Consider the following 26,394-nt stretch of genomic DNA (forward strand, 5'->3'; position numbering starts at 1 on the left):
AAATTTCTAAAACGTTTTAGGAATTGTTACATAATAAGGGGAACACATCTTGTTATCCTATGTCACAAACCATTTTACAACAGAATGTGCGCTATAGTTCACGGAGCTACACTAATTACTAAGGTAACACGTTCAGTGGCGCTGCTGAGCAGTGAAGAAGGTATGACCTAGAGAGGGAATAAGGGCTGAAAAACAACAGCTTGCACAGAAACTCTGAGGGATTAATGAATAACGTAAAGAAAAGATGAAGGATGGTGTTGAACGAAAGAGGGAATAAGGAATTGATGAAGAAGGAAGCTTGAAGGAGTGAAGAAAATGCAGGAACTGAGAAATAAATGAATAAATTGGAGCTGGAAGAACGGAGAAAAGGGAGAAAATTAAGAGCAGAACAATTGGTGAAAGAAAGAAAAAACTCTGAAGGAAGGAGTAACAACTTACCCATTTAATGCTGTGACCAACCAATAAAATGTCTTTCCTTCGCTGGCACCCAGGCAGAGGTTGTACTGGCTGCTGGGATGGGGCTCCACCGTGAACTCTTCTGATTTCAAAAGCTTTGTCTGGATCTGTACGGCAACCAGAACACTGAGTAAGACGTCACATACTCAGGGCCACAAACTATCCTCCAGTTCTTGCCAAATAGTAAATCTCAACAATCTAGTTTATTTTTTATGTTTTATTTAACATCAGCTGCATATTTTGTTTGTGTGAAATATTCATTTTTGGCACTTTTTTAATGCAATTTTTGAAAACCAAATAGATTTGTTTTAATTTCTAAGATTTGAATTTACAAAGAGGAGCCCCAGACCTCTCTCGAGTGTAAGTGACAAATTCATTGAAGGAAAACCACAGGAATTCAAAAGGCTTTAAAAATCCAAGAAACAAAAAGATTCCGGTGTAAAAAATACTTTTTGAAAGAAAGAAACTATGGAAATGCAGATTTGACAAGGCTGACTCTAAGATACAAAAGAGGTGAGTACCAGCCAATAAATGCTTGAGGATAATTCTAAAGCGGTGGGGTTGCCACTACTGAGATTAGGCATTCGTTATTGGAGAATGTGCATCAGCCTGCCCAATCTCTGATTAAATAGTAGGTGCTTCTTTTCTTCTGCAAAGTGGATCTCAGTGTAATTCACCTTAAAATCTCAAGGCATGGTTACATTGGTTTGCACCACACTGGCACAGCACCCACATGCCTTCCTGGTACTCACCTTGATGGGATGCTTCAGGTAGTTAAAGACAGTGGCCTTGAGTGTGAAGGTCTCGTCCCACACCACAGAGTATGGAAGTGAGAGCTCCACAAGAACGGCTTGAAAGTCCTCAGTGTCAATGGGGAAGACATCCCAAAACCGATATCCGCCAGACAGAAGGCACCAATGACCCAGTCGGTGATGGTGTCGGGGACGGTGACAGGCACTATGGCTGTCCCAGACTCTCTAGAATAAGAAAAGGGAAAAGTGTAATAAGAGGGGTCTCTGTGTAATGATCTCAGGAGCCTGGCTAAGCCAGGAGATAGTAACAGTAGGAACTGGGGTGTTGCCACTGGTGTTGTTCTACATGGTACAAGGGATTTTATTCACTAGCACTTAGTACAACCTTATGTATTCCCATAGTTAAAAGAGCCAGGAAACCACTGTCTGACACCATCACCACATCACTGCAGAAAAAGATGTAATTTGCTCCTTGGAGCTGAAGTCATCATTCCCACACCCCATTATCCAAGGAACAAGGAAAACTATGGACTACCCAACATAATTCTGCAAAACAAATTAACAAGTTGTCTTCTACTTGTGTAGGGTACACAAACATTCCTCAGTTATAAAAACCTCAAAATTGTTATTTCGTTAAAATCCGTGGAACATGTCACATAAACTGTCCTCTTATGATAATACATTCAGCGTTCCCAACACACCCCTCTTGTGAAATATTGTCCAAAAACTGCTTGCTTCTGAAAATAGTTGGAAAAAGAGGGTTATTTCTTTCTTCTGGAACTTGGAAAATGGTGGCTTAAACCAAAAGCTTTGGGCTATCAAAAAGGCATCACATGCCTTTTTTTAACTGCATGACGAAATTATACAATTTCAAAAAAAAAAATAGGCATAATGATTTTAAATGGTGCTAAAAATATTATTGAATTTGTGAGTTTTAGCATTATGAAAATGATAAGGAAATATATACGTACTTGTTTTATTTTGTTTTCCTGATAAAACAACTGTTTGTTGAAAAAAATCTGTTTTAATGATGAAATTAGAATTACAGTAATGGGACCTCTTGGCATCGCTGGTGGAACCCCTGGGAGCTGCTGGGGACTAAGAGTAGCATGCTACCCTGTACCTAGCCACACCTTCATCCTGCACTATATAGTGCCTACGCTGTCCTGCTGTGCTGGGTGCCTCTTGGCATTGCTGGGGGAGCCGCTGGGGGCCACGTGTACCATACTATCCTGCACCTAGCAACGCCTTCATCCAGCACTATATAGCACTGGCACTGTTCCACTTTGGTCAGAGCCTCTTGGCATGCTGGAGGAGCCGCTGGAAGCCACAGGAGACTACGAGTCCCATACCATACTACTCTGCACCTAGCCATGCCTTCATCCTGCACTATATTGCGTCAACGTTGTCCTGCTGCATGGGACATGCCCAGGCAGAGCCCAGACTAAGGATGGGCTCCTCCTGCAATTAGCGCAAGGAAGAGGCAGGGCACAGCCACTCCCCCCTTAGTTTTGTCAGAGAAATGTTGTAAGTCTGGTAAGAGCTTTCCATATTTTTCTGGGTGGAGAAGACCTTTACCCCCTTTCTATATGTACTGCCTGGCAGGGCTCATTCGAGCCAGGAGCCCATTGGAGTGAGGAGGATGCTGGCTATCCCGCTCATTTATAGGAACTGTTCTTTTAAACGTAACTTCTCTTCATCCCTTTGGTGACCACCCCGCGATATGGGAAAGTGAGTGATCACAGTGGCCCCCTCCGGGGGGGTAAGTGAAGCACCTTGGATGAGTTCTTAAAATAGGGGTTTGGATTTATTTCAAACGAAATTGAGGTGGCGGAGCACAGCTTTTCGCTATTCTTGCTCCCCACCCCCAGTTCCACCCTAAGCCTGGATCCGGATTTGATGGTCGCCCAAAACTGTAGTACTAATGAGGAAACCATCTCTTTAGATATATAGAGCGAAGCTTGGGGTGGAAGCGTTAGTATCAACTAGCACTTCTTCCTCTGCATTGGCCCTGAAGGAGGCACCCAATTCTCAATCACATAGTACAACCAGGGGCCTGTTAGGAAAAAGGAAGAGAGCAGCTCCAAGCTCCAAGTCACAAAGGCCCTGTAGCTCAACCCTTGCACCAACGACTGAAAAGGGGCCAATAGAAGAGGATCCTTTCTTTAGAAAAATGAACGCCCTTCATTGTGACCTCAAGGAATCAATATTAGAATCAATATCAAGTAAGCTCGAGCCTATCTATGCCAGCTGGAGGCTATTGAAGCCACACTAAGTAACCTGGCCTCCCTCTCAGCTGCACACCAGCTAATTTGGGCATCATCAAACACCATATGCCCTGAGGCAAGGCTTGGAGTGTCTTTATCCAAGTTCCCCTAGAACAAAGGAAGCAGAATCCTCCTCTTCTTCAAAGAACACTTTGAATACTCATTCAAAACCACCTAGGGGTAACCAAATGGGAACAGAGTCCCTAGCAAGGATGAGTCAAGGCATGATTGGTAGGGCTGGAACTAGCAGGAAAAGTTCAAAATGTGTGGAGAAAAATCAGATCTTTCCCCAACTCCCCCTGAATGCACCCAGTATGTTTTGGTGCTAAGAAATGTTCAGACTATCCCTACATCGGCTCATGAAGATTTTCTCGGTTTGAAGAATAAGACAGTCCAGTGGCTCAAAAATAAGTCTGCCTGGATGCCGGATGATAATCCTGAGATAAGGATGCTGTAAAAAGGAAACTAAATAGACTCTTTGACTGTTAATTTCAGATCGCCACTATAGCCTTATAGCCCGCTGTAGTGGGCTATGCCAGCCATTAAATACCCGCTCCAGCGTTAAAGGCCCGAGCCAAAGCCGAGGGCCTTTAACAAGGGAGCGGATATTTAATGCCGGTATAACCAAGCTACAGAAGACTAAAAGACTATTAGAACATTCTGCCACTAGAGGGCAGAATTTTCTAATAAATAAAACAAAGGCATCACAGAGCCAGAGGGGATTGAAATCCCCCCAGGCTCTGTAAGGCTTCTGTTCACAGCAACAGCTATGAACAAAAACAATGGAATGTTGGTGTCTACTGGCCATTAGAAGCCTGGAACACTCTATTGCTTTCAATGTAGCTCCCAACATTCCAATGTTCTAATGTTGGTTAAATCCCTTTTACATGTCTTTGGTAATCAATTTCAATCTCCAGGATTTATACAGATATTGCCACTGGGCTATTTTTATAGGCCATTTGTACTCTCTAGGGCAAACGGCGGTGAGGACATTGATTGTTCCATTCCTATGAGACACAGATATAATGTGCACCCCAGTAAAGTCTTTGAACCACTGGCTGCATTGGAATATTCAGACAGGCGCTGCAGTAAACTGGATTCTTCTACCCGGGCAGCAGTTACCATACTCTTGAAACAGGAAACATTACATCATCCGCATAATGGGGACTTATCCATAAGTCAAAACCCTTACTCGGATCATGCACCTCATAGCTCTAAGCAGTCGCAGTCCAATTCAGCACTGCCTAGTAATCAAACAATAGGCCTGTTGGGAATGTCCTTAGTATTTTCTCCTGGAGCATTACAAGACCTCGCTCAAAAATTTCAAATCCGGATTGGGTCAGCTTTATAACTCCTTTGAAATTACATGCTGCCAAGAAACACGGATAATGTCAGCCTTCCATATTGATAGGTATTATGCCTTCTTTCAGCCAGCAATGCCTTCCAATGGCCTTGCTAGCTTCTTTTCTGTGAAAGACTTTCAAACAAAAAAAATGCTGGGCTTCCTCACACTTCCTGGCCTCTCTTTTAACATTCCCTGCTGAACCTGATATCTTGCTGATACATTTTTATTATAATACTTTTAATCAGTCAGTGAGGGATCTAATTGACCAATTCAATTAATGTTTAGAGGATTTTTACCAAAAAAAGTTACTGTTTGTATAATTTGGGCCAGAGATTTTAACATTGTTACATGCAAGTTTTCTGACACATGGGTATGTGGTTTTAGCAATGCACATACTGAAAATGTAGCTCATTTTAACCATTCAGGTTATGGAGAGGCACTAAATGAATTAATGTTGAAGTATAATTTAATCTTCCAAAGTGACATATGGGGCCTGGCGAATGTGTGTATTCCAACTTTTACAGGAAACCAAGCTGAAAGTACTATAGATTACATTATTTTATCAGTTGAGTTAAACCCCTACTTAACTGGCTTTGTGGTGTTCAGTAGTTGTGTAACTCAATTTCTATCAAAATGGATTCCTTTATTAAAAGTCTAACCTTAAAAGGAGCGATAAAATGGTGATCTCCAGGAACAAGGGATTAAAGTTAAAATGGGAGAAGGTGGACCCAGTGGTTTTTAATCAAACCATAGTCAAAGACACTATGGAATCTATTTTAACTTGTCTAACTGATGAATCAGGGCCAGCCAAGATCCAATTCAAATTTGATAATATCTGTAGGGCCATCTTGAACAATCTCACGTCCACTGAACCGCCCTGTGAAACGCTACATTTTCGGTGGGTTAACTTGGCTTGCTCTGTTGTCCATAAGCAATTGATGAACTGGTTACAAAGCTGCCCACATGTAGCATGTGATGTTAAGGATGCTAGAAGGACATATAAACAGGTTCTCGAGGAAAGGAAAACCGAGATTAGGAACAAATACCTGGAAGACCTCATAATGGATGGAAATTTAAGGGATAGTTCCAAATTCTGGGAAGCGGTCATCCGCCTTTCTTTGCTGTACTAGATTATGTAATTACTGTGGATGCATGGGTGTCTTATTTGACAGAAAAGCTTTCATCAGGAGATCTGTAAATGTTCCAAGGGTCCAAAGGCAACCCAGATATGGACCCCCCCCCAGAATCTCCAAAGCCCTATTAAAGTTTACGAGGTGATCCTAGCTATGAATGAATGCATTCCAGGAATGGCACTGGGCCTGGACAGCATTCCAGATGATATTTTCAAAGCACAGTCCCATGAGTGCCCCTTTATTGAAAAACTTATTTAGATCCACAGTATTAGGCCCTATCCCTGATTCCTGGAAGACTACCACCGTTGTCCCTATTTTTAAGAAAGGAGACCGGACCCAGCCGACTTTTTAACAGCAAATCTCCTCAATGTACTCAAGTGCCAAGATCCTGCACCGAGTATTACTATCCTGTCTTAAGATTGGGCTGCAGCAAATAGCGTCTTTTCAGAAGTCCAGTTTGGATTCAGATCGGGCATCAGGACAGTCAAGCGATGTTTAAATCTTTATTTAATAGTGGGGAAGTATGTCAAGGCAAAAAAGGGTTCAATGCATTTGGCCTTTATTGATCTATCAAGTGTCTTTGACCTAGTGAATCACGCCAAGTTATGGGATCTAATGGGTAGAACGGGTGTTGAAACACAACTTTTAATTCTTATTATATGGCTACACTATTTCCTTACAGTGAGGGTGCGTTGTGGCCCTTCAGGCCCACATTAGTTCTACTCAGGGTGTTAGGCAGGGTGCCTATTGGTCCCTTTCCTTTTTCTGCTTTACACTAGTGGAATCAACAATCACTTAGCAGAAAATGGAAGGGATGTGCAATGTATGGAAAATAAATCCATACCCATTGTGCTATATGCTGACGAGGTATTGTTGGTTGCCTATACAGCAAATGTCCTCCAGATTCTTTTAGATTTGCTTCTAGCTTACATGAACAATTTGGACCTTCAGGTAAATTATTCAAAATCTTATATAATGGCCTGTGGGTGCGCAAGCAGTAAGTCCAAGCATTCTGTTATAGGAAACTTTAATTTAGCAAAGGTAAAAACTAAAAACATTCTAGGGATTCTTTTCAATCAGCTCCTTAGCTAGAATGCACTTTTAACTTCAAGACTGCAGACCTTTAACTGGAATATTGAGTCCATACTCAGATTTGCCCACAAGCTAAAGAAAAAACGCAATCATAGAAATGTTGAGCCTGTATAAAAGTAAATGCATCTCGGTTGGGACATACGGAACTGGCCTATGGGAATATTGTAAAATGGGCATCCACAAACCGGCTGAAAGCCAACACATGTGTAGACTATTGTCAGTACTCGGGGGCAGTACCACCTTCATATACCACAAGGAGCTTGGGAAGCCATACCTGGAGGACCTTGTTGGGTTAGCTCCTTTGTTACTATGGGTTAAGATTTAAGGAACCCCTGAGACAGGGCTTGGCAGAACCTGCATCACTGATTGCTTGTTACTCAATATGGAAGACCTGATACCCTGGCTGTCCTACTTGAGGGAATCATTTAAGACGATAGAATTTCAGAAACTATACAATAATCCTCATATAATTGGGCCAGAACAAAAAATATGTGTTACGCAATGCTACTTGGAATATTTTATGAACTTACATTTATAGAAGGCCCAAGCTAAAGAATTAATAGTAAAATACCCTTTAAAGTCAACAACAAGCAGTATAGAGCCCTACTTAGGATGGATCATGAATCCTACACAGTGCTATTGGCTCACACTTTTTAGGCTCTGCACGTTGCACTTTACATTTTCTTTCCCCACGCCAGAGGACTGGCAACAGGATTTACCTCCATGCCGTTGTGACAATGTTTCAACGGAAAGCACTAGTCATCTTATTTTTTTTTGCATCTTGTAATCAGTCCCAAGGCTTTCTTTTCTTGCGAAAGACTAACTTGAGACATCACAAGGATAGGATTATATTCTTGCAGTGTTTAGGATCTCCAGAAATTTCTTATGCATTACTAAATTTCATAATTACAGCTTTTGGTATCAAGAAAAGATATGAATCCAATAACGAGCACAGTGGTTGGACTTGAATGAGCTAATCGTTTTGCCAAACTGTTATCTATGCGGATGTTTGGCTTTAAGGATCAAGGAATACATTTATGATTGTAATATTCTGTGACGTATATGTTTAATAAATTGCACTCAAGTTTTTTTCACCTCAGATTGTTTTGAGTTTGTCATTGCCACAATTTTCTTTTTGTACTGTTTTTCTTTTTATTTGTTATCGCTGTGCTTTTTTAACTCCTGCTGAATAAAGATTTGTTTGATTTGATAAACCTAGATTTAAAGTAATGTATTAAAATGAACTATTAATTGAATAAAATATTGCTTTTTAAAAGTTAGAAAAACAAGATAGGCTTTTGATTATATAAAAGTATTTGTTTACCTTGTAAACAGACCTGGCCACTTTTTGAGTATTACACAAAATTGAGCAGGAGTGAGTGATTGACCCTAAAAGAAGGTCATTGAATAAGTCAGGGACACCATCTATGTTTTAACTAATTTCAAAGTAATTCATATCTGCTTAAGATTCTACTGAGGCATTTGCATATTTGAACAATAAAAAGCATTTTAAATGTACTTCCATGTTGAATTTCAATATCGTACACTGCACATTTAGACTGCTGGAGTAAGCATAACCTTGTTTCAAAGTTGGCAAATGTAGGCAGAAATTGAGGACTTAGTTAAGCCATATTTCTACCTACCCTACTGTATCTATCTTTCAATGTCTTCTCACATTTTTCCTGCAAGAGGAGCTAGACACCTTCCTTTTAGTGTCTATCTTGAGGGTCGGTTTATTGCGTGTTCTTTCCTTGCTACCATGTAGAAAACATATAAAAGTAGGATTAAAATGTATTGATTTTAGAATTATATTCTGAAATGGTTCAGAAGGCAGTGCACTGGTCCACTGATTTTTCAAACCACGCTTAAAATATTTGGCATGCTTGCTATATTTTAGCATTAAACGTGTTAGACTTCTATGGACTTAGGGGCATATTTATACTCTGCGCTGAATATGTGCCATTTTTTAATGCTAATTTAGCGCAAACTTAACTCCATATTTATACTTTGGCGCTAGACACGTCTAGCGCCAAAGGTATGGAGTTAAAGTCATTTGTTTACTGTGAAACCCTCCCTTGCATCAATGAGATGCAAGGTAGGCATTCCCCGGCAAAAAATGACTCAAAGGCCCTAGCGCCTTATTTATCCTCCTGTGCAAAAATGGGGCACGGAAGTAGGCTGGCCTAAATAGTGGCGCTAAGCCTGCTTAGCGCCATTATTTGACACCTGGTCAGGGCAGGCGTTAGGGGACCTGTGGGCTCATTCCCATGGTGGAACTCCATGGAATGAGTCCACAGGTGCTCTCCCCAGGCTCCAGGGACACCCCCACAAACACCAGAGGGACAGTGGAGGATGGGACCCCATCCTAGGTAAGTACAGGTAAGGAAAGGTAAGTATTTCCCTTTTTTTTAATGCCATAGGGGGCCCAGATATGGGCCCCCATACATAGCACAGGGTGCAATGGCCTTGTCCCCTGTGCTGGCCATTGGGGTGGTGGGTATGACTCCTGTCTTTCCTAAGGCAGGAGTCATGTGGCATGGTAGGTTTAGCATCAATAAATGACGCTAGACTGGTTCGAGTCATCAATTTTAACTCTAACCAGCCTAACGTCATTTTTTAACGCTAAACCCCCTTCTCCCATACTGCCACTCCCACCCGGCTAACGTCAATTTATTTTACGCTAGCCCACCCTCTGCGCCGGATTGTGCCATTCCAAAATAAGATGCCCAGCAGGCGTCTTGGAATGGCACTAGCCTTAGTGTGTTCTGTTTTACTCACACCGGTTCACTTGAGTACACATAGAATGTCTTTTATGTAAATAAATATACCACTGGGCCTAAGCTATATACTGCACATTCACTCTGTGCTTTCACACATCCCATCAGTTTGCTATTTTGCCACAAGGGAAGCCAGTCATACAGTGATAGCACAGGTTGAACTGATACTTGACCTGATATTCTCTGATCTAATTCTTGTTGAGATTTTCTGAGGTTAGACAGACCGGTTCAAACATTTCATGCCGGCAACATGGATGAATAGGCCCTTCCTCACCAACAGCATGATGAGGGCCCCCAGCAAGAGTGTTAAACATACTCTTGGCACGTCTCTGCTGGAAGGAATTTCCTCTATTGGTAATGGAAAGAGAGGAAAGAATTAGAGAATGAGGTGGTCCTGGTCTACAAAAAACGAGTCTGTCTAGAGAGGCCACCTGGAAGGTGGGACCACTCCTGACCATGCGTCCTATTCTTTACAAGTGGAAGAGCCTATATATGAACTGGAGTTGGGGATATTCTAGAACTGAGAAGGGAGGAGGAGTCATACAAATTGTGAAGGAATTGGAGGTAAAATACCACCCTACATTTGCTGAAACCTAGTACAGATAAATGATTAGAGACCAGCATATAGGTATGCATTGAGAGTTGATTAAAAGCTTCAATGAGACTGTTACCATCCACAGAGTGAGGTAATGAGGCCTACAATCATTGAATTAACTTTTGTAATGATTGGCAAAGAACAATGGTGTCCGATATTTAATAAAGCACACTAAACAGTGCAACCTGACCCGTTTGTGTCAAACCGCCTCACACTTCTGCAATGACCTTCCCACTTCCAGAAAATAGGAGTCACAGAGCATCTTACTACTGACCATCCTACATGAGGTACCAAATTCAGTTTTGCTGGTCAAACTGCTGTCACCAGCGCAGGACAGCTCCAAATACAAACACTTTCTCATATTGTAGGTTCTCTCAGATGGCACATGAATAATTTTGAAACAGCCAAAATGCTAAGCTAAGACAATGCTAAGTTCAACTGAGAAAGGTCACACTTCACCATTAGTGTTCTAGCTAATGAAAGTATTATTCTTTCAGTGTAACCTCTATGAAATTCTAAGAGAAATAGCATTTGGGTCCATACATAAAAACATACCTGACCTGAATGAAAACATCTACAGTCTTGGGTCAATTACAGCAGAATTTTTTTTTCAGAATAAAACATCTGACTGGTGGGTGGATCGCTGTCCACTCTTGATCATACTTTAGGCCATTAAGAGACAGGATTACCTAGTCTGGGCTTCAGGTACAAAGTATCATGTAAGGTGAAACATATTTTATTTTCCAGTTCAACACCTTGTTCAAACATAATTTTCAGAGAAAACACTGGGGTATTTATCCATTTATTTGAGTTTAAATAGAACTATATATCACGATGATAACATCACTGGCAGTTAGAAAGGTGACAGCTTATAAAATCCAGCCTTGGTGCATTTAGACACATGGATGGTATTTTGCCTAGTTAGTCAAATTCTGGCAATAATTGCGAGTCTCTCTTGACAGAGGGACAGTTGGGAAATAAAAGAGCTAGTGACTCTTGGATTGTGTAGTTAGTTAAGGGAGAATGATGTAATATGTGGGGTAATTAGCAGTGCATAATAAGGGCACAGGTTATAGTTGCCTACACCTCAGTGAATTTCTAGTTTTTTTTTCATGTAAAGTAATATTTTTCTACCAAGTCAACACAGCACAAGCAGCCAACCCCATCCTGCAAGGTTTGCCGTAGACAACCAACTTCACTCCTTTTGCTGTTTGCCGAAGAGGGTCAGCTGCACCTCTTCCTTCAGCCAATCCACCCCGATGGAGCCACCCCCACACTGTGCACAACCTTTTGCCATGTGCTGCGTGGGGTCAGCTGCAGGTCCTTGCTTAGAACCAGACCATGCATCTAACTCCCCACAGGCAGCCACCCATAGTCAGCCCACCCCATGCCACACATGGCATTTTGTCAAGGGTGGAGTTGGCGTGGAGCCTGGTCCCTCATCCAACTCTCTGCAGACAGCTAACCCTATGCTGCACACTGCCCCTGACTACACGCAGCTGGGGGTTAGCAACATGGCATTGCCAGCCGCAAGGGCCTTTGGCCAGTCAGCCAGAAGACTACCAACAAGGGTCCGCTCCTTTGCAATGGCGAAGGAGTATCACCACCCTGGCTGAGCCAGCAGCAGAAAAATAAAACAATAGTTCCCTATCATTTTATTTTTCTGCTGCTGGCTCAGCCAGCAGCATGTGAAGGGAGGGTCAGGACTGGGCAGGAAGGGGGGAGATGGGAGGAGGAGAGAGTGCACCTTAGTGTTGGGCTGGCCGTCTCAGGCCGGCCAAACCGATGCACACTTAGGTTTCTCCAGCCCAGCTGCGTTGAACACTCTGTCTCCATCCCCCTGCCCTCCCCTTGGGATTTGCGGCAGCCGCTGCTGCTACCAATCCAATGTCACCCACAGTCAGCCTTTGGTGTGCATGGCATTGGGTTAGCCTTTGGGCCCTAGGAACGCAATCCCCTGTGTCCAAAAGATATATATTAACGGAGGGGGGCAAGCAGCACCCCTCCCCAGCCTTAATGGGCCTTTCCCGTGGCCAAATTCCAATAAAAAGTGGAGAGGGCTGTGTGCCCTCCGTAACCTTTTCAGGCTCCGGAGACATCATCCCCTGGGGCTAAATACAAATAAACAAGGGAAGGGGCATTCAGCCACCTCCATAAGCCTTCTAGGGCCCCAGAGACCCAATTGCCCAGGGCCAAGTTCTAAAGGGATGAGGGCCATGTGGCCAAACTCCCCAAGACTTATTAGGCCACCCGGGATCCCATCACCCGGGCCGCATTGTATTATACAAGGGCAGAGGACACGGAGCCACCCCCCCACCCTGAAAAAACAAAACCCAAAGTACCATTTTAAACCAAAATAAATACAGGAATTCACCAGTTATAGTTATAGTTATAGTTACTATAACTCATGCCCTAAGGTAAATATAACTAGTGCCCCCACAGTTTTCTCATCAATAATTTCATTGCAAATACTGCAGTGACATTATCTCATTTGCGCTGATGCCGACTCAGGCCATCACCACAGTTGCTAGCTATGCACTCCCACCACTGACGCTGTGGCTGGCACCACCTCAGGAGGACCCAACCTCCTCCAGTGTAGCTGCAAGTAATATGAGGGTACCCCCACCCCTTCCTCCCCCAGCTCCAGAACCTCAGCAACACAAATATAGAGAGGCTCAAAGGTTGCTCCTGGAAGAAAGGTACAGGGAAAGAATGCACTAATTATTTGGTTCCCACTCAGATCCCTTTCCTTTATATGAGGAGGAAACAGCTGACATTCCTAGATTATCTTCTGCGAGTGGCATTGACACATCACCAGAAGTAGAAGAGAAGTTCCTTTGGTGCCCCCTACTCTGGAAGTTCTCTCACTTCACTCTCAAAAAATGCAGCAGACATTCCTGATCTCCAACGTCCAACGGATGATGTCAAAATAAAAGTGCTAACTAAGTTTCTTTTACCTTCTCAACCAGCCTCCGAACCATTGTTGCCTTTTAATGATGCCCTTTTGGACCTCATTTTGTCAGTTTGGGAGAAGCTATCTCTTGCTCAAGTTGCAAGTCGACTGGTGGCCAGGCCCTACCACCCTGCTCTGGGTGACCCCACTTTTCTCTCTTCTCACCGGTCACCAGAGAGCCTTGTCATTCAAGGTTTATGTTCCTTGGGTCATAGGCAAGGAATATTCCCCAATACCCCAGCATACAGAGAAAGTAGGTGTTAAGAAGTGTGAGTAAAGAAGGCCTTCACGTCTGCCAGCAAGGCCTTGGAATCACTAAATACCAATATTCTGTTGGTGCATTACATCTGGCCTTGTTAGGAATGGCACTGATGATTGTTCCTCATGTTCCAGAGACTCTACAAGACCACTTCTAGGAAGTCCTAGCAGAAGGCCAGAATGTGTGTTCAACATATCATCAAGTCGCTCCTTGAAACAGCAGATTCTGTAGCCCATTCAGTGGGCACTCTGGTTGCCATCAGACTACATGGCTGGTTCAGGACCTCAGGCATTGCATATGTGGGCCAAATTGACCAAACTTCCATTTGTTGGCACAAAATTGTTCTGTGAGATAGAAGAACTTAGCACTCGAAAGGTTTAAAAACAGTAAAGCCATGAATCATTCATTAGGACTCCAATAATACCTTAATGAGACTACTGCAAATTCCTCAATTTTTGTGGCTTTGCTAAAGAGTTTTCCTATCAGCAACAGCCGTCCTATCAGCCACACCACCTCAAAACCTGTTGGTCTGCCAATACAAGGGCAGAGGCACAGGTGGAGGTGGTGGATCCCTCCAGCAAGCCTCCTTCCCTGGAAGCAGTCCTAGTTCTCTTCCCCACACACACCCACAGCCTGTGGGGGCAAAAGTGTCCTCCTTACTGCCACCCTGGAAGGTCATTAATTTGGATCAATGTGTCCTTCAGATTTTGGAAAGAGGTTACACCTTCTCTTCCTTGAAGCTCCACCCCCTATGCCTCCACTGCCTTCCACTCACCCCCCACCACCACACTTTAGATTACTTCTGCATTCTTCAACAGGAGTGGTGGGGTTACTACCAGAAGAGGAATAAGTCAAGGATGTTACACATGTAACCACCCGGTACCCAAGAAGGATAGCGGTCTGTGTCTGATCCTGGCCTTAGGGAACTGAACTTTTTGCTCAAAAAGGAAAGGTTCAAGATGCTGCCCTAGCACAAGTACTACTGTCATTGGAACGTGAAGACAGGTTGGTGTCACTTGATCTAAGGGATGTGTATATCCATATCCCTATCCAGCAGACACCAGAAGTTCTCACTATTTGTGGTTGGTTCTAGACACTACCAATTTGCGGTACTTCCCTTTGGCTTAAGGTCAGTACCTAGGGTCTTTCCAAAGGTGATGGCAGTGGCTGTGGCCCATCTCAGAAGGTTGGGCTTCTCATTTTTCTGTACCTGGATGCCTGGCTAATCAAAGCCACTTCACCAGAGGTGGCGTTACTCCATCAATAGTAATCAACTTCTTTGCTATCCGACCTGGGCTTTTCCATCAACAAGCTGAAATTGCACCTTTGGGCTTCCCAACAACTCCAGTTCATAGAGTCAGCACTGGGCATCAGCCATCTCAGCACCTTCCCTCCACCTTAAATGATTGCCAACATCCTGGAAATGGACCTACCCTTTCAGCAAAGCACGTATTTACCGGTTCTGAGAGTCCTAAGAATCCAAGGTTTTCTGACTTCCTGCATTCCCCTTCTGATGAACACACAGTGGGACATGGGGCCCTGCAATGGTGCCTCTGCAGGCAGTGGCTACATAATGGGAGATATCTGTCAGACTCCATCATGGTCCCTCCAGTGCTGCGGCGAAGGTGAAGTGGTGGGGGAACAAGGTGGACCTGAGCTGCGGGATGGCCTTCACTCCCTCTCCGACAGTGACTACAGTAGTGAGAGATGCCTCCACCCTAGGGTGGTAAGCCCATATGGAAGATAGGAGATCAGAGGCTTGTGGTATTTGGAAGAGCAGGTTCTTCACATCAACCTGTTGAAACTGTGGGAGCTTCAACTGGATCTTAAGCCTTCAACCCCTCTATCCAAGGTTGGTCTGTCCAAATCCTGGCAAACGATGCAACAGCGATGTGTTATGACAACAAATAAGGGAGAGTAGGGTTTCACCTCCTTTGCCTGGAAGCGTTGAGACTGTGTTTTTTTGGCACACTGTCAATGAATCTGCCTCACTGCCAATCACCTAGCAGTGTCTCAGAATGTCAGAGCTGACAGCCTGAGCAAACATTATATGCCGATCATGAGTGGCGTCTTCTACCAAAGGTAGTCCAGGACTTCTTCACCCAATGGGGCACTCCTTGGTTGGAGTTATTCACCTCTTGGAAAATGGTCAATGCCAGCAGTTCTGCACCCTCCAGTGTCCAATGAGGTGAGTTTATGGGAATGAGTTTCAGTTGAGGTGGAGGTGCCATTACACATTTTCCCCAACACACTTTATTCCTTGTTTTCTTAGGTGATTTCACCAAGACTAGGCCCAAGTCATTCACATCGCCCTGGATTGGGCAAGAAGGGTGTGTAATAAGTACCTTTTACGATTCTCTACGTGACCACCACTTCACCTTCCCTGCCAGCACTTTCTCTGCCAGTCGAGAGCAATGGTTCTGTATGCCAATGTCTGAGGCCTTCACCTACATATGTGGAGATTGAATAGGGAAATGGAGCTCTTTTCAGCTGCTACCAGAGGTGGCGTTTGTCATCTTGTCAGCACACAACCCCTCCACCAAGTCGATTTACTTAGGCAGATAGAGCTACTTTGTTGCATAGTGTACAGACAATAATGTGGACCCAGTGCAGGCCAAGCTCTTTCAGGTCCTGCAATTTGTACTTTCTCTTGCACAGAGGGGTTGTGCAATAAACACTGTCAAGGAGTACCTTGCAGCCTTGTCTGTATTTCTTTATCTGATGGACGAGCCATCCCTTTTCAAGTCCCCCAAAGTCATGGTTTTTCTGAAAGGGCTGACAAATTTGTATCCTCCAATCCCCTTTGTTGTGCCCCAGTGGAGCACTAATTTAGTCTTGACTTTTCTTACGGGGACTCTGATTGAGCACCTACAAACTTGTTCCTTGAAGATGTTGACTCTCAAAACTGTGTTTTTGGTGACTATCACCTCTGCTAGCAAGCTCTCAGTTCCTGCCCGCCTTTTTACCTCTTCCTGTCCTGCCAAACTGATGTTGAGAACCAGGTGGCTTTCCTGTGAAAAGTGGTGAGTCCCTCACACCTGGGTCAGTCCATCACCCTCCCAACCTTGTACCCTGTCCCATTCCTCGAAAGAAGAGGAGCAGCTGTATCAGTTGGATCCTATATGGGCAGTGACCTTCTATCTGGATTTCACCAAGAGTAACCAGCCCTTCGTCAGATACTGGGTAAAGTGGTGCAGAAAAGGACTCCCTTGAAATGGAACATCCTTTGCACCAAAACCTACCATGCTTTGTCCAAGAAAGACCTTCCAGAAGGCATAAGGGCTCATTCCATCAGAGGCAGATCTATGACTTGTACCTTTGTCAAAGACGTCCCCATCGTAAAGATCTGAAAGGTGGCAACATGGTCATACCTGTACACTTTTGCCAACATTATTGCCTGTATTCTGGGATGCATAAGGATGGACACTTTACCAGGTCCGATCTACATAATATTCTTGCCTAACCATCATGAACCTTCCTCTGAGCTAGGGTACTATTGTGAAATCTGTTCTACAGGAGAGGGATTTGCCGGCAGAGGTGTCCATAGGAATAAAAGGATACTTACTTGAAGGAATGATCTTCCTGGTTGATACTGTTATCTACCTGCAAATTCCTTACCGACCTGCCCGCATTATAGGGAAAGTTAATAAGATCACAAATTATTTTTTTGGTGTTGCACTACTCTGCTGCTGTCATTCCCTCTGTTTGCCTTGAAGGCTTGGAAAAATGGATGAAAACTGATGTCATTGCACCGGGGAGAGCACTATATGGCTTCGAGCTCATCATCTTACATTGCTTCCAGCGTTGACAGAAGCCAGAACCCCTACCAGACATGATGGCTTTGAAGCTTCCGGATGCAGTCTGACACCTTGGATTGTTCTACAGGTGAAGAATCTGCAGGTAGCCAGAGCATACACCAGAAAGATCGTTACCGCAGGTAAGTAACTTTTTCTTCTTAACACAATACTAAAACTCTCCAGTCAGTGCTAATGGGTCACTTTCTCGCAGCTCATTTCATCTGCAGTGCACCGCATCCCAGTTAGCCACTTGTTCCAAATCAAGAGACCATGATGGAATGCTGTTACCATTGCGTATAATTGTTTCACCAATCCAAAATGGCCAACACATTGACTCTAAATGTGGTATCCATGCTGGAACTTTAAAACAATGATAGACTATTTACAGTATCTTTACAAGATGGACACCCGCTGCTATGTTTAGTCTTGTTGTTGCAAGCATATGCCAGCTGTGTTTAGACTGCAGAAAGTTTTCTTTTTTCTACCTGTATTATTGTAATTTATTATTCATATGCTGTTGCGATTGTGTGTGTTTTCTTGTGATTGTGTCAGAGGGTAAATGCAAGAATGAATCAGTGGATGGATAACTGGGTGCAGATTACAGATACATGTCACCATACAGTTACAGGCATGTATGGTGAGAACCTTAAACCATCCGTGGTACAAGAGGCACGTTCATTCAAAAGCCAGACCTATTGGCATTGTCAATGCTTATTCCACTTTCAGTCTTCTTCCTCCCTTCCTTGTAAAGCTTTCTAACATGGTCTGATAGCAGATTTACTACTAAAAATACAAGGAAAAAGAAATATATAACTAAACATTTTCTTTAACAATAGTTTCACACATTGTTGATGCAGGAATGTTAGATTCTGACAAAACCTTGCTCTATGTGACTGAATGTCATGGCCTTCTTGTCTCATTCAGTTTGTAAACATATTACCACCACACAGGAAATAGTTTCAAGTTGAAATGTTCTTGGGTGGAATTTAAAAGCATTGATGTAAACTGTAGATTAATGGGATGACTGGATGTTAGAGAATATTTCCTATTCTTGTTGAAAGAACCATAAACAAGAATACAAAATATTATCAAGAGATTCCAATAACCAGTGTTTAATTTGAGCTAGTTTAAAGTTCAGGATTCACTGGCACCCATTTTGGAGCACTCATTTTCATCATCAGACTCTGATCCAGCACAAAAGAGAGAAAGGCAAGCTGCTGAATATGTAAAAGTATGAGTGTCGGGTCCAAACGTTTGCTCAGGAGCCCGCGGCCAGTGCCTTCAAATGTCTGAGGTAGTGAATGACAAGGATTTGTAGATCCACAACATTCCTCTTTAATTCATTACCAGACCCTCCCTGCCTCTCTATCTTATTCTTCCAGGTTATGTTTCATCACAACTCTATTTATTTCTTACTATTTTTTCATCTTTGTCTTCCTCCTCATCTCCCCATTTTTCTCTCTTGCTCTGGGTTAGAGTTTGATGAGGAAAAATAAGTGCAAAGTACTAAAAATGAGTGCTGGTGGGCCCCACCTGCATCCACAAACTCAAATGAGGCACTAAACAAGCCGAAAAAGGGAAAATGAACTTTTAAAAGAAGGGGAAGCGGTGGCAGTAGTAGAAGGCAGGGAAAGAACCTGCAAGCGTGAAATGGAGGGACAGGGACTGTATGATAGTGGGTAATAGAGACATGAGGTGGAATCAAGACTGGAGAGCTAGGTCTTTGGAAGTCCTGACATTCGGCACTTGTGACAGGCTTCTGAGAACAACTTGGGGCCCTGCTCTTTTTCTTTTCTACTAAGCAATGCCAGTGACACATTTCAACTAGAGAGTAGAACTTACCCAATTTATCTGAGATTCCATATCCAGGTCTCAGGGAAATGCTTCCTGACCTGCTCCTCCACCTTCGGCACCGGGTCTGGCAGAACATTGGCTAGCACCACATCAGGTTTTGGCTTTAATGCTAACAGAACATGTAAAACATTTATGACAGGGCAGAAGGCAGGTAAGATTTCATCTCTTGAGTATCCTATTTTCTGTAATACACCCTGATCAACCTGCTGTGTGAATCCAATTGGTGAATAAAGCATGTGCAAGTGCTTGGGTGCGTCCAAAGGCACCGTTAATAGGAAAATAAAATGCATGTAGAGAGATTACCATCTGCCATATATTACAAACAAATAAGTGCAACAGTAAATCCAGTAAAAACATTGTGAGTTTGAGTGAGGGGGCGAGAGCAAATGTGAGAGGGAGTGAGTATGAGTCAGAGAGTGTGAGTGAGTTAGAGTGTGTTTGTTTATGTGTTTTATGATTGTGAGTCTGCCGCTGGCCATGGCACACGCATTTTGGACTTATGGTGGCACCCAAAGTAACATGCTGTCTCTGGCATATTGAACATAATTTTTTGCGTGAAAAAAGGCATCCATGGCAAAATGCAGGCCTGGCATACTATTGGCACAGGGGGCTCTGTGAATATAATACTATTATTTGCATACTGGAGAAATCCTTGGCATGGGGGGCACCCATGGCAAAATGCTGGCACTGGGGCATTGCAGGTAATTTATGGCCTGCGAGAGGGCACCCAGGTTAAAATGCAGACCCTGAAATACGGTAAGTAATACTTGATATAAAGGGACATGTTTGGCAAGATGGTGATGCTGGCATACTGGAGGTAATTCTTTGCCTCAGACAGGGCAGATCGGGTATACTGTAACTAAAGAGGCAGGTTGGAGGATGCAAACCATAATAACATGCAGTCTCTAAAATAACTGAGGTGATTTTTAACACACATGGTACATGGAGAGTATCAACGGCAAAATTCTGATATTGGAATATTGTATGTAATTCTTGCCATGAGGGTGTACCCATAACAAAATGCTGACCCTAGAATAAGGAAGGTAATTCTTTAACATATGGGAAACTTTCAAGGCAAATTTTGAAAAAAATGTTTTTTTTAAATGGGGTGAACTATTGGCAGGTGTTACGCCCCACGACTTTCAAAGATCAGCAGCAGCCACTGTATGAGGCTATAAATACGAATTAAATTTAAGAGGTAGGCCTAATCATACAAGAAACGTGTACTGAGTCAGAGCAGTAGAGTCAGGGACATCAATACTCATTGTCAAAGGCACACAAAGGCATAGCAGCCGCAGGGGGTGAGGGAGAGGAGCGCCAAAAGCACTCTACGGCGAGTGTGATACCAAGAGGGATGAAGTAATGAGGTGTCCGTAGGATGTACTCACGTAGTTTCATGGCACTTTCACTGAAGTCTTCAAACTGTAGATATATGTCCTCAGCGAAGAGTTAACATTGCAGTGGCTGACGGATGTTGGCATTGGTTACCATCTTTACTCCCATGGCCTGTCGGCAAGGTTGAGAGCTGCGTCATGTGTGGAACTGTGGCTACTGTAATTGCAAACCCCTGTCCGCCTGCCAGAGACCATCTAGCCGAGCAGGGGCAGTAGTTTTTTGTGTGTTTTTTTTTGCAGTTATACGTAGCTAAACTTGACCCTATGGTACTGGATCACTTTACATGAGCACCAGTTACATTACAAAAGAGCACATTCATTTTTTTAATTTTTTTAGGTGAGGGGAGAGTAACTGATTTGCCCAGAATCACCGGATGTTGAGTCAATGCCAAGACCCGAACCTGGTTCCCCAGTTCCACAGTCGGCAGCTCTGGCAGTTACACCAAATACTCTCTAAGTAGTAGTACTGAATGTAATGACTGAGTCCGCTGATCAGTGACAGTGAAGCAACCTACACATTCTTCCCACATTCAGTGAGAGCTCTGACGCTCAGCCAGTGAGTGACATAGGTGGCGTGCCAATGGCCCCATGCACTCAGTGAGGGCTCTGACACTCAATTAGTGAGTCACATAGGTGGTGTGCCAATGGCCCCATGCACTCAGTGAGGGCTCTGACACTCAATTAGTGAGTGACATTGGTAGTGTGCCGATGGCTTAATGCACCCAGTGAGGGCTCTGACAATCAGTGAGTGATATAGGTGGTGTGCTGATGGCACCAAGCATTAAGTGAGGGCACTGACAATCAATAAGTGACATAGGTGGTGTGCTGATGGCTCCATGCACTCAGTGAGGGCTCTGTCACTCAATCAGTGAGTTGCATTGGTGGTGTGAAGATGACTCTTTGCACTCAGTGGGAGCTCTGACACTCAATCATTAGTGACATAGATGGTGTGAAGATGGCTGCATGCACTTAGAGAAAGCTCTAACACACCCTTTGGGGCACACGTATGAGAAGGTGACGCATGTGTCCCAAAGCGCCACTTCTCTTGCATCTCCGTTGCCCCCCCTAATGACACCATGGTTGCGTCACATTTACCGTACGGCACCCCATGGCAGTCGTTACCATGACAGAGTCAAAATTATTGATGCTATTGTGGCACTTTGCTGATCTGGAACCCAACATTTGGGCGCTAGAGCAGCAAAACCCAGGGAGGCCCATAGCTTACTATGGGTGTGTCACTTGCCTTGAGCAGGCATTAACAATGATGGAATTTTTTTTGCAGTTAAAACATGTAAATTTCACTGCACCATTTTTTTGGGGCTCGCTGCGTGGGAACGCCCCCCTTGCATACAAGGGGTTGCGAAGTGGCATAATGCATGCATTGCAGCACTTTGTAAATATGGCGCAGGGAAATGGCCACCTTAACACTGCCTTAGTGTAACAAAAATGACCCTACGGCGGCGTTAAGGCACCATAAGGGGCCTGTAAATCTGCCCCTTTGTGTTTAATGGTGTGAAGTGGAAGTCCAAAATGCCAGCTCAATGAGGCTCTAAACTCACTCTCGGGAGGGCAGTGTGAGGTGATATACAGAATTCTGCCTGCGCTAAGTACGGACTATAACACTCACTCAGGTGTTGACTGTGAGAAGTTCAGACTATTCTTTGCACTCTGTGTGGGGTCTAAAACTCTCTCAGAGATGAAGAGTGAGTAAAGGTGCATCCAGGCAGGGCTCTAACACTCCCTCTGTTGGGGGCATAGAGACACCTGCCAGGACTAAATGAGGGCTCTAAAAAGCCCTCTGGAGGTGAGGATGCAAACCGATGTAGAGATGACTCCCAGCCCTCAGTGACGGTTCTTACACTTCCTCTGGAGGTCTCCTTGTGAGGGGAAGCACAAACAGCCTTCTGACCTTAGTGAGGGCTCCAACGCTCCAGAGAGTGTCAGGTATTTGGTAACACATAGAGCACACAACACTGACTGTGGGCTGCAAGAACCCTCTCAGTGGAGACAGTGTGAGATAATTTATAGACTACTCCCTGAACTCCGTGAAGCTTGTAACACTCCCTCAGGAGTGATAGTGTGAGATAATGTATAAACTGCTTCCTGGACTCAGTGAGGGCTCCAACACTCCCTCAGGAGGGATAGTGTGAGATAATGTATAAACTGCTTCCTGGACTCAGTGAGGGCTCCAACACTCCCTCAGGAGGGATAGTGTGAGATAAAGTATAGACTGCTCCGTGAACTCAGTGAGGGCTCCAACACTCCCTCAGGAGGGATAGTGTGAGATAATGTATAGACTGCTCCCTGAACTTTGAACGGGTTCTAACACTCCCTCTTGAGTGATAGTGTGAGATAGTGTATAGACTGCTCCCTGCACTGAGAGAGGGCTCGAGACTTCCTCTGTGGAGATAGGATTAGATAATGTATAGACTGCTAATTACATTCAGAGACGCCATCTGGTGTGACAGTTTGGTGAGATGCACAGACTCAGCCCTCTGCGAGGGCTCCAAACTCCCTCTCTGGGTATACAAGTTTCTCCTTGCACCAAGAGGGGACTCTAGCGAAAGTGTGAAGCTGCCATTCCTTGCACACTCAGCCTACCTGCACCAAGCTGTAGACGTCAGGGTCTCTGGAAGACAACCATGGCACGAAGGAACGCCTCCTTCTCCAGCCCGGGCAGCCTTGCTCAGCGTCTGCCACTTGGTATGGGTAGCCCCCAAAATTACCACGCCGGATCATGTCGTACACCTGAAGAGGAAATTGTTGAGACAAAAACAGAACAAAGACGTTATTGCGAAGAAGTTAAATTATAGTAAAAGGTGGGTGCCAGTGACTCGCACACAAATCTATAACCAATGAATAGGACTTCTAGTGACTTTATAAATCGAAGGGTGATTGGTTTATTGCGGTCACAAGAAAAGGGCGATTTTAACACTGGCTTATAATTCACAAGACTCATTTCATTTACAGGCCACGAAATTCATACTGCAAGCAGAGAATCCTGCAGTATATACTTTCAGATCAATTTTAAAAAATACAAAAGTATAGCTATTTTAAATTAAGTTACTCACTTGTGTCTTTTCCATTTATTTCCCAATTTAAAGAAATCGTTTTTCATTTTATGTTGCTATTTTTTCATACCTTCTCTTTGCAATCATTAAACTGCAACGGGGAAATAAATGCTTCTAACCAATTCATCTGTTTCCTTTACATTTTGATATAGAGGGCTGACTGATCCAATGGAAAGAACTAAAATAAACAATGTTTTTTTTGTATAATCAAGAGATTGCTTGACTAAGAGATTGAAGGGGGCCTGGACTACTGGAGAAAAAAAACAGATTGAAGGAAGTAACTAAGTAATTCATTGGTGTTAATTTATAACCAATAGTTCTGTGCGGTGCTTTCTTATGTGCATTGTTGGCATCAGGGAACTACATGTTGAGTAGTAAGAGTAACCATGCATGATATATATTAGACCCCCTGACAAAAAACAGGATGGCGAGCACAGGTGAGTCACAGTTACCTTAGAGCAGGAGTTATAGTCAGTTGAGATTACTATAACTCAACTGACTATAACTGGTGAATTTCAGTGGTTTTGTTTCTTTAAAATGGTATGGTATAACTCACATTTTCACCTAACTATAATGTCCCTATAACCTTTGTTTTTCAGTGAATTTCTAGTTTTTTTTTTTTACACTGAGAAATGGAAAATGATGAGAGAAAACCATTTTCTCTAAAACATGATTAATCAGATCTCACTAGAGGCACAGCTAAAATCACCTTAGAACAAACACACCACAAGTCCTAAAAAAAGTTTGGTATCATCAACAAATGATTCATATTGTGACTACCGTCGCTATTGCGGAATACTTTATTTTCGCCATGGCGAGGGTACTTCACAAACTAATCTAGAGATGTCCATTGGCGCAAGAGTTCCTGTAAATGCATTGAAAGTGTGTTGTAAGGCTCCGTTAACATGACGGAACCACACTGCACACTTTAATTTTCTTTTTTACTGAAGCACAATTTTGTTTTTGAAAATAATAAAAACAATGACCCGCACCCCCCCGCATCTCACCATGGGAGTTTTCTCCCATGGTGTGGTGGTCATTGAAAAGCTTTTCTTTTTACCTACAACCATGTTTTGAGTTGCAGTTTGTTAAAATAAAAACTGGCCACACGTCTACCCACTCTAAATCGGGCAGCGGACACATGGCAAAACCTCAGATGGCCCTTACTCTCTCACTCCGTGGCAATAGTATGTATGCAATGGAGATGGGGTAGTCTAAGTCATTTATATACTGAAGGTCGTTTGGTCTGTCAATCTGGCAGGTGGACCTTTGTGACGGATTACCCTCTCCAACAAACTCTAAATAAAGCCCTAAATGTGTTATCACCATTCATGTGTGTTCTATTTTTGTGATTCTCAAAAGCAGGCTTTAACTGCAATGCATTTTAATGACGACTATGATTCCAGAGGCCTTTAATGGCTGGGACAACATGGTTTTAGTGTTGTGGCAAACCACTCAAGGTGGCGTTCCTTTGGGACACCACACCCACATGACCCTCGGGTTCATGGTGAGCTCACCCGGGTACCTTTTATGCTTTTTTAGATTAATTTGTAGAACGCATGGACCATGTCACTGAGCCCTGTAATTCTACCCCATATTGTTACTATTGTGGCCAGCCAATCAATATTCAATCTTTTAAATTGGCCAATCAAAGAATATGGGGGTCATTCCGACAGCCGCCCGCTAGGCGGAACCCGCCATGCGGCCGCCAATGCGGCCGCTTTCACTCAGCCCCCATTCCGACATTCCCGCTGGGCCGGCGGGCGCAAACCTAGTTTGCGCCCGCCGGCCCAGCGGGAATGAGGCCGCAACATAGGAGCCGGCTCCGAATGGAGCCGGCGGTGTTGCGGCCGTGCGACGGGTGCAGTTGCACCCGTCGCGCTTTTCACTGTCTGCTATGCAGACAGTGAAAAGCTGGCCGAGGCCCTGTCAGGGGGCCCCTGCACTGCCCATGCCAGTGGCATGGGCAGTGCAGGGGCCCCCAGGGGCCCCAGGACACTCCTTACCGCCAGCCACTTCCTGGCGGTGAAAACCGCCAGAAACAGGCTGGCGGTATGGGGGTCATAATCCCCAGGGCAGCTGCCCAGGCGGATTATCACCGCCGGGGCAGAAATGGCAGAAAACCGCCGGCCCCGGCGGTGCGACCGCGGCTCTACCGCTGCGGTCGGAATAGGGAAGGAAGCACCGCCAGCCTGTTGGCGGTGCTTCCGTCATTCTTGCCCTGGCGGTCTCAGACCACCAGGGTCAGAATGGCCCCCTATGTGTCATCAACAGTCCAAGAATTACTATTTTGCCTTGTGGTTAACCCCTTGATGCCCATCCAAGCACATTTTTAAATGCTAGTTTCTAGAAACCTACTGAACAGATGTATACCAATTAAGGGGAAGCACACTTTCTGATTAAAATGTTAACTGGTTGTGAAATTTGCTGTAATTCCATTGAGACATTTTTTCTGTATTGGATAGCAGACTTTCATATGGGAATTAAAATGGTAAAATAATCCATGCCCCCTGTTTATTGCCCTTGCTTGGAACAGCATGAAACATTCCACGAAGGAGCGAAAGTGGGTGAACTTTTTTTGCAACGCTTTAAGCAGATTATTTTTTATGCAGGTCAGATATATCCCAGTGCTAAAGTGTTACAGATGAA

The 26,394-nt window shown here is 44.0% G+C and overlaps 1 pseudogene; it reads right to left on the reverse strand.

Annotated features, from left to right (window-relative positions):
- Window positions 1–434: 434 nt before the first annotated feature.
- Window positions 435–26,394, reverse strand: part of LOC138246807 (alpha-2-macroglobulin-like protein 1) — a 38,894-nt pseudogene continuing 12,934 nt past the window's right edge.

Source organism: Pleurodeles waltl, chromosome 7, assembly GCF_031143425.1.
Source record: "Pleurodeles waltl isolate 20211129_DDA chromosome 7, aPleWal1.hap1.20221129, whole genome shotgun sequence".
Lineage (NCBI taxonomy): Eukaryota > Metazoa > Chordata > Amphibia > Caudata > Salamandridae > Pleurodeles > Pleurodeles waltl.